We start from the raw sequence: 10,365 nt of genomic DNA, 5'->3' as shown, positions 1-10,365 counted from the left end.
GTTACTCACTTCTTGTAAATACGAGTCAGAAGTCTCTTCATTAAGATCAGAAGTAAGATCAGCCCTTCTGCTCTGTCTGGGGAACTGCTCACTGGAAACTGGAGCAGCAATTTTCCTGGAAGAACCCCCTTTTGTGATTGTTTTTCCTTGCAATTCACATACCCATGCCTCTAGGGTTGAGGTGGATTTTCCATCCCACTTCCTCATGTCCTCTCCATGGTCACACAGGTAAAACCACAGGGTGGCCCATGGTGTGTATCCACAATATCCTCTCTCTTGAGCAGAGGGACGCTTACTCCTAATGGCTGAGATACTGGTCCATACAGGTGGGGAGTAGGACATATCCTCTTTGAATCGCTGGAACTCCAGGGACAGTTTCTCAGCTACTGTGTCCGGCAGCTTCTCCACAGACGAGATGCAGGCCCGTAGGGAGGAAGAGAGACTTTCTTTGTATTGCTGGAGTTGGCCAGCCAATTCATCTGCCGTTTGTTCCTCTCCGTCTTTCCAGGTCATTACTGCCAATGAGTTGGCATATGAAGCCGGTGTGCTCCATACCAACTTCCACCACATGGGTCGTGTGCACTTGACTTCATCTGCATCTTTGGATACCTGCTCGTTGTTCAGGTCATCACAAATCATCTCCAGCATGGCTAATTCCCTCGGGTACTGGGTACCTCTCTCGATGGTGGTCTATTTGCCTGGGTGACATATAACATCTTCCTTGAAGGGATACCTTTCCTTCACACCTGACAGGAGTCACCTCCAGAGGCTGAGGACTTCTGGAAAGGGATCCCAGCTGCTTGGCTTCCCTATCTAATTCCAGGCTACTGGCCCTGTTATCCCAGCATCAGAGCAGCCAGATGACAATGTGCTCACCTGGATGATGACTGAAATCCTTTTGCATATCTCGCAGCTCACTCAGGGATAGGGATTGGGTGTTTACCACCTCCTTTATGGGTTCTGCCTCTTCCTCCTCTTGTTCTCAGGATGGCCCTGCTTTTTCATCATCCCTTACTGAACGAGTTGATTTTCTTGTGTATTTCTTCTTGTGTATAGGGGTGACTGATACCAACATGGGTTGGTTCTCTGGTTCAGCCACAGTGCCTGTCTCTGGGGTTTGAATAGCCACAGTGCCTGTCGCTGGGCTTTGAGTAGCTGCAGTACCTGTCATGGGGGTTGATCTCTGGATAGTATCAAATACAGTTTTGTGGACTAAGCTGAATGTTTGAAAACATTGACTGCAGTATTTTTTTCCTACAAGTACCAAGAAATATCCTTCAATTTTTCTCAAAAGACCTATTTATGAACAGATTAGACAAGCACTTGTCACTATAGCAGGTGGGCTTAAAAGACCTTTCAGGGTCTCCAACAACAAACAATTTTGCTGTTTCTGATTTTACATTTATCTTAGACCGAAATTTTATCCTCTTTTTCATCTTCAGGACAGTTACTGTATTGTAATGAAATAATTACCTCAGACAGTGCTTGAACAGAAACCTTCTTATGGTATGTGTAGCACTGTGAACAGGCATATCAAATGCCTGTGTTAGACTGGTGACTTATATTCTACTGCACTGAAAATTAAAAAGAGAAAAAGTGAGGCTGAAAAAAAAAAATAGGATAGTTTCTCTTAAACTTAGATGAGATGTTATGAAGAAATAATCAAGCTGGAACTTATTTGAACTTCTCTGTCTAAATCAATACTGGAGTAGTCTGTCTTTAAAAAATTTCCCCCCACCCCTCCCCCCCCCCCCCCCCCCAGAGATGAAGCTTCAATCGATGGTCTCAGAGCTTCAGATTATCTGTCAGACATAGAAAAGCTGTCTCAAGCAGCAAGGACCTCTAATCAAATATTGACAGATGAGATGTTCTGGGTGATAAAAATAGATTTAAAATTCAAAGTGACATTTTTTGATTAGAATCATAGCCTAACTGTTAAAGTCATGATGTAAGAAAAATGATACAGTCTAAGTCTTCAAATCAATTTATTACCTTTCCTAAATATAATGCATATGAGTTTCCTACTTAAGCCAAGGTCAAACCCCCACAAATTAACCTAAATAGCTTCATATTTTCCTCTAGATTGATAAAAAAACCCTTCTACTTGATTTGAAAAAGTTACAAGTTTGAAAGATATATAGAAAGCATAGGAAAAACTGGTAGAAATGGTCATACTCTACAACATTTAACTAGTACACCATTCTAACTGAAGCCATGGTAGCAGTGTGGTATTTAACAGCTCGATATTGAACCAAAAGGGTTTAAATTAATATAAAAATATTACCCTTAACATGGAAATGATGACCTTGATGTTGCTTTGTTATAAGAGCATTTAAGCCTGTGCATTGTTTGATTTCCTAAAAGCACAGCACACTTTAAAGGTTAAAAAAAAAAAAAGGGCAAAAAAATCATATACATAATTGTTCCCATATTTCACTTTGGGTTCCTGAAGACCACAGCCACTATCAAAGGGGAATTTATAAAATCTGCTGTAGTGTGGGAATCAAGAAGAGAGGGAGAAGGAAGATGCCAGGCTATCATTTTTGTACAAATGCATCACATATCTGCACACAGTGTTTCAGCCCAGGAAACATCCTTCCCAGCAGGACGATGACAAGCAATCATCATACAAATCATGCAACATCAGCCAAGGTTAACATGGAGCAGCATATCAGAAAAAGAGTGAGTGTTGAAGAAAGGAGGTAGTTTATGCCTGGAATGGAGACATGGTCAACTGTGTGGTGCAGAGAGCCCAAACAGTGTAATAAGTGGAGGATGTATGATAGATATGCAGTAATGACAACTAATTAGGAGGTGTATGACACAACATACATCCTACAATATCTTGCTTGCTATTTGATGTACATCTCAAATACTGGTATACTGGGGAACTGAGAAATGCATAGACTTTTGTGACTGAGTTTATCAGTATTGCTAGAAGAAAGGAGAGTAACAAGAAGGAATTTCAGGGTAAGACAAATGGATGAGAAAGCTGTGCTCTGGAGTCATGGGACAAAAGTCAACGTAGATCAGTATCTTGAGGCCATACTTTTCTGGCCAATACCAAGACAAAAATCCAACTATGATTCAGTACAGCTATTACAAAACATTTTGGGTTTATAGGCTGAATTTATTACAGAACACATGGAAACTTAAAGTAGAACTTTATTTTGGATTGATGAAATATTTTCAAAGCACTGTGGTCATGTAATCTAATTCACATGAGAAAATTCAATGGTAGACTTAACTTTTCTTTAAACTGTTAAAATAGTATGCAAAATAGACATCTAGATTTTCATGCAATGACATGCTAACTCAAACGTAGCATCTGTTAACCTAGGATATGATAGAATAAACTTGACCTTTTCAATTTTATAAAAAAAAATGTTTTGGTATAAACATTTTGCAAGGAATCAAGAAATTTGATGTTCCGAGCAATTATTAGGTAGTTTAAATCAAATGTATATACCCATTGCATGTGTATAAAAATTGAGGTCACAACTATATAAGCAATAACTTAAATGAAAGATTCTTTCAGTTATTAAAGTACAGTCAAAAGACTATAATGACAATCATCAGAGCTAAACTAATAACAACAACAACAACAACAACAACAACAACAACAATAATAATCTTATTATGGGACACTAGGGCAGTACCAGCATTTAGCAATTCTCAGGAGAAATATATTCTCTTCTCCAGCCTCCTTACAACACCCAAATAAAACCTATCGAGATAAAAAAAGCTTTCTTACACCAGCACAGAAGACAATTCCCTGTATTTTCACTATCATTCTTCAAGAAGAAATTTTTTAAGAGTATCAAAATAATTCTGGCAAGGCATGACTTGCAATTTAGTGCATATCCAAAATTTAACTACACAATTTGGCCTGTGATTTCTCCCTTGCAATACTCACAAAGATTTTATCTGCTTTGCATGTTTATAGGCTTTGTTGTTACAAGACCCTCATACTCCTTACAAGCAAAAAATACCGATTAATGAAGTCTCATAGCATCCATTTTAAGCAGCAAAATGACATCCAGTTTACAGATAGGGAATTTCATGAGTTCACCAAAGTCAAACCAAGGTCATAGGCAGTCAGCTGTAGAACTGCCACTGAATTCAAGATTAATCTCAAACTACAATAAAGCTCACATTAAATTGAGAGAACACAAATTTTGCTTCAGTCTCCAGATTTACAGTGCTGGGCACTAACTTCTAGAAATATAAAGCAGTGACTGTAAAGGAATTAAGAGAATGTCCATATCCATATCCTCACCAGTGGGTCAGCTGGAAATGCACAGTTTGAGAAATAAAGCAGTGACTGTAAAGGAATTAAGAGAATGTCCATATCCATATCCTCACCAGTGGGTTTCAGCTGGAAGGCAGTGCTTAGGCACTTGCTTGTATTCCCATTTAAATAAGTGAGCACACTAAAACCTAGCTCCTTTGTGCGGATGGTGAGGTTGGGGTGAGTTACCACTCAAGTAAAGTGTACAGTTAATTGTGCAGTGAAAACATGCCACTAAATATCAGTACCAATTTGAAAGCCACTTGCAAACACTAGCTGAATTTTTCTCACTGCTGCTAAAGGAACTGGAGCTGTTTTAACTTAGATACTGACAGATAACAGAGTGGAATAAGGTAAACAGAAGTAGGTTTTTAGCTTTCTTTTAAAACCAAACCAAACAAAAAAACCTTTTCATACCTTCACATCTTCCAATCAAAAAATTGATTAAGGTGTTATTTAAATTGACATAGATAAATAGTGCAAAAGATTGCAAGGACATTTACTTAATTAAAAATGAAGCTTATTTTATAAACCAGACTTCAATTCAGCTTAAGTGAATTCAAACCAATTAGAATTGGTGTATTTCCTATATTTATATAAGGCTCTGGATGCATCTGAAAAGCTCCTTACATATGATTTCCAAATATGACATATTACTTGATATAGCTATTGACCATATTATTTCAAGAAATTTTAAGCAGAACACTCCATTAGCCATTATGAAATGATCTGTTAAGGAAAAAAAATGGTGCCGTACGACTGATGACCGTATCTTTCAAGAAGACTTGGAGAAAATTATTTATTTATTCTCGTTGTGCAACACAAATATTTACAATATCTTTGGAGTCACTTTAGCAATTTCTGCCACACAGTGTTATTTTGTGTTTCACCTTCATAGAGGACTCATTTGCAGGCAACAACAAACATCTGAATGGTGACACAGGCATGGTTTAAACTTTCACGAGTTAATACAGCTCTTGGGTTAAATTTTTCCTTGTGTAAGCAAAGCTATACAATGATACTACACTTCTATGAGCAATTTAAATTCTTTTTCTTTACCCTAGCAACAAAATTGTTCTTTTTTTCTTTTTTCTTTTTTTTTTTAAAGAATAATGTTAAGATGACAGAAGTCAAAGGTAAGTTTAACAACGACAATAACAAAATGAAGTTGTCCCACAGTTTTTTAACATTTGGAAATGCTGTTCTCACAAATACAGCATGTGTCAGAACACCAGGGTATCCAGAGCTCTGATTGGCTTATAATGATTTATTACAAGCAATAATTCTGCATTCCTAGCAGTTGCTGGGGCAAGGCTGTGCTTGAGGCCTGTGCAAATACATATTGGACTTAATGGAGCAGCAGCTCATGCTGCTGCGAACAGCTGGGGGTGCTTAACTTGTTTTTCTCCACAGAATTTTTGGATTTCATTTGTTTCTGGCAATTATGGAATGCAATAAAAGAGAGAATGGTGAATGAAGAGAAATGGAGCTATGTAAAGCAGGAAAGTCTGGACAACAAAATATGCTCCTCTGATGATATAGATAATTTATTTTTATATTTTACACTGTTTTACCTGTTCTCACCTCCCCCTAAATGCTTTATTTGATGTCAGTAAGATTAAAGATAGCTGCAGGCACGTCTGCAAAATACACTGGGCAGCATGATATAGACCTTCAACCTCTTGCTGATCAAGTCTGCCTCAAAGCCAGAAGGAAAAAAAAAAGGGCTTTTAGCTGGGACGATGTGTTGCTAATATGGTCCCATTGTTCCTAGACCTGTGCTATTATTACCTCCAGGGCTCTTAAAAAATGGCACTGCACTAGGCTGTGAGGATATGCTACCCCTGGTTTGCACCTCCTCTGGAATCTCTTTCCTCCTGAAACCACAGTTGTACTTAAATTGTACTCACAACAGAAATTTATTTGTGATAGTTACTGTGCACAGCTCTACAGCTCTAGCATATTCTTAGGGCAATCAGTATGTTCTCACTTTTTAAGTCCTTAGCAAAATAAAATAACAAAGAAAAAAAGGAGGAGTAAATGTAAAACAGTGCACTTGAGAATGGATTTTATCAGCACTGCATCCGATTGCTGCAGAACATGCAAACAGTTCGGAGTGGCTGTTGGGGAGCATTCATTAGGATCAGAAAGAGGGAGGCAAAGATGGGTGTTTCAGCAGCTGAAAAGAGGCTGAAGGGCAGCTGCAGAAACTGGAACGTACATGATGTTTCATGCAGAGACTGCGGGTTCTGCAGCTGCTTAATTCCCGATGGAACGTCCCTTTTCTCATGAATATTCCTTTATTCACTGTATCTCCTCCAAAGGGGTTGGCAACGCCACATCACAGGATCCTGTCTAGTACTCTTCAGGGTCTAACTTGCTATCGCTTTTTAAGTCAGCTAAAGCTCTGAAATGATTGCTTATTGCTGGGGCATGTTTTGATTGCTCTCCTGTCTTCCTTAGGCTATTCAAATGAAGGCAGCAGCTGCATTTTGCCATTCACAGTCATTTATGCCTAAAGGCTCATGTTTCCTGTCAAAAGCTGGAACCAGTGATTGTATATGATTTTTGTTCTTTAGTTTAATCGTACATCACCGATATGTTTTCATAGCATTTTCCATCTAGTAATGACTTTATTGATCCATTCTTCAGTCTTTCATCTTTCCATGCATCTAAGCACATTGTAACAAACTTCAGCTGATCATTTTGTACCTTAAATTGCACATAAATATATATTATAGAGCTATTCAATAATCACTCAATATCAACAGGCTTACTATACAAGGGCCCAAGACAGAGCCAGGCATCCTTAACTGTCACTGGACATAATCACAGCTAAAAAGGAACAGAACTAGGTTGCTACCATCTGCTTGGTCTGTTTCCCATTGCAGAATCAAAATGAAAAGAAAAGAAAGAAATGAAAAAAATTAAGAAAACATGAAATAAAAATAAGCCTATGACCACAACAGCAAACAGTAAAATAATCTTCCTTTCTTTCTTCTTAATAAGAATATTAATTCAAGTGCAGTGATTTTAACCTTTAAGTTTATTTTTTCAAAACATATTGTTTGACAATTAAGAACTTTATGTTCTTACATTCTAGACATCCTCATCAAGATAAACTGTAATATCAAAATATACTTACTTTCCTCTGATATATTGTCCTCTTTTTCTCTGATGGTTTTCCAAAGAATCAAAGATATTTGTGTTGAAATAAAAGCTTCTTCTACCACATCCATGCTTTCAGTTTCTATCACGTTTTACTGCTACACAGCCCACGGTGCTGGATTTCTAATATTGCTAATATCACTTCCATAGCAACACACTAAGATATCATAAACTTGGCATTACGGCTTTATTCCTAGATTAGGTCTAAGGAGGAGCTGATTTCAAAAGGCAGCTCTTATTAAAACATACATATACATAAGAAAAAAAAGTATTTGCCAGTAGGATACAGATAATGGCTTTCAGAATACTGTAAATCAGTCTTGCAAAAAAAGTTGTCCCTCTTCAAATCTGACCAAGAACAAAGAACTTGCTTTGTTAGTGATGTTTAGAATATATTTCCCCAGCCATCCTTGAAGTTAGTAGCATATAACCACAGGTATTCAATTTCTAAGACAGATAACATTACTTGTGTTTTTCACATGCTGGATTCAGTCCATTACACATTGGATTCAACGCAGTGTAAAATGAGGGCAAAACTTGGGTCCATCCTTTGAGTTGCAAATATTAAGAATCCACAAAGAACAGAATGAATGAATGAATGAATGAGAAGGAATTCAACTTGAAAAACTAGCAAGATAATTTTATCAATAGATCTTTTTACTTTTAAGCACAAACTGTAATATATTAAGTAGAACACATATCAGTTTGGTCAGCATTCTGGCATATCTCATGATATAGAATGACTAAGGGCAAATGGGCTCCACTTATTACTTCCTGGCTGGAATCCTAAGTAAAATTGTAAAAGGAGGATAACACAAGCAACCATATACAGGCTGTACAAAGGGCAAAGGGCAAATGGGCTCCACTTATTACTTCCTGGCTGGAATCCTAAGTAAAAAGGAGGATAACACAAGCAACCATATACAGGCTGTACTGCCACATGCTTTGCAAATGGCTGAATATCTCAGAAATAAAAGATGTTATTTTAAGACTAAATCTACATTAGTTTTACTCTGTACACTTTTCATCGGCAGCAGTCGTGATCACAGAGGAAAATACTTCTCCTCTATTGGTTTCAACCCAGGCTTTCGTTGGGGTTCATCAGGAAAAGGGAATGTCCAGATCTTTTGATTATGAAGTAGCATGTGGAAAAGGAAGAACTATTGTTTATTTCTAAGGCATTCAAGAAGGTTCCTCTTCCAGCTCTAGATTAAAAGGGAAGGTTCTGCAAGGATGAGTTCAAGGTAAAAAAAAACAGAAAAAAGAACGAGCAGCTTTCAGCAGAGAATAGTTTAGGATCTGTACTAGTACCTGCTTTGTTCAATATATTCACAGCTTGTCTGGGAAGGTGAAGAACGAAGTTTCAGAATATAAGGTTATTTAGGATAATGAGAATAACTGTGAACAATTTCAGGGGAAAAAAAAAGAAAAAAGACTGAGCAATTGTACCACAAAATGGCAGATAAAATTAGGTGTAGCAAGAGAGATATACAGTGATGCATATGAAAAAAAGAATCTGAATTTCACATACAAAACAATGGACTCTATACTTTCTCAGGAGTGGTGTCTTGGGGTTTTCACTACACCAGCTCAAAGCTCAGTAGCAGTGAAAAAAATTAATCAAATGCAAGAAACAGTAAGGAAAAGAACAAAATAAAAAATATTGTTATGCTGTCATGGAAATGCATGATGCACAGGCGTCTTGAATAATGTATGCAGTCGGATTACAACTCACTAAGTTTATGGAAGAACTGGGAAAAGTCCAGAGAAAAGCAACTGGTATGACTTAAGACTGGGATTCTTCAGTCTGGAAAAGAGAGAGTTGAGAGGAAAAAAGATGGGCATCTATATATTATAAAAAAAGGGAAGAGATGTAAGAGGAAAACAAGAATTATCAGTCTTTTCCAAGAAGTATGGAAGATCAAATCAAACAAGAATTGAGATAGAAAACAAATGTGATTTGTTTGTTTGGTTGGTTGGGGTTTTTAACTGCATGGTCACAAGTTTAATCTATGGAACTTCCTGTTGTAAGATGTGGATACTAAAATCTTATGTGGGTTAAAAAAACCCACAACTGAACAATGTAAGGACTTTTAAAAAGCTGAGAAAACAGCTTGGCCTAACGACTACCCGAGGCACAAATTGTTGTGGGCTGGAAGAAGCATGCTTGGGAGTTCAGGATAACCTCCTGCCTTTGCCAGGGCATCCTCTTCTCACCTCTGCCAGAGATGGAATGCTTGGCTAGAGAGTCTCTCTTGGGCTGACCTCACGTAGCTGCTCTTTGGTTGTTACAATCTGTCTTTTCCCTCCAGTGTGCATCACTCCTCTTCCATCACAGCAGAATGATTGGAAGTGTTTTGTGTATTTATGAGAGAACAGAAAGCCCCTGACCTGGCCATACGACCTTACCTGCATGGGCAGGGTAGGTTATCCTCTTGCTTTAGCACACCATGAACTAGATCATCATCTGTTACTTGTAATTAAATATTTTGAGATCAGGATGCTCATCTGTTTACTCATTTGTTTTCAATTCTGTATTGTTTCTTCTGTGATTTAATCATACCATTGTTGAACCAGCCACACTGAGCAATTCAGATGAAAGAGGGGAAGGAGCAGAGAGCACTCTGTGGGAGGACTGGATGTACAGTTTCACAGCCTACAAGGCTCAATGGCCAAACCCACAGTGAAATCTCATATAATGAGTCGTGGCTTTTATAACACACTGGATGGTCAGTGTGGCTGGCATTTCCAAAGGGATCTAATATATTTTCCCATACGACACTGGATGTCTCTATAGGCTTCTATGAAACTTTTAAATACAGTTACTTCATATATGTCCTGAACTCTTTTTTTTTTTTTTTTTTTTTAGAAATCCCCCCCTATACAGTGTAAGAGCCATTTGTGCC

The sequence above is a fragment of the Aptenodytes forsteri genome, unplaced genomic scaffold (assembly GCF_000699145.1).
Source record: "Aptenodytes forsteri isolate BGI_AS27 unplaced genomic scaffold, ASM69914v1 Scaffold13, whole genome shotgun sequence".
Lineage (NCBI taxonomy): Eukaryota > Metazoa > Chordata > Aves > Sphenisciformes > Spheniscidae > Aptenodytes > Aptenodytes forsteri.
This window is presented reverse-complemented; position numbering follows the sequence as displayed.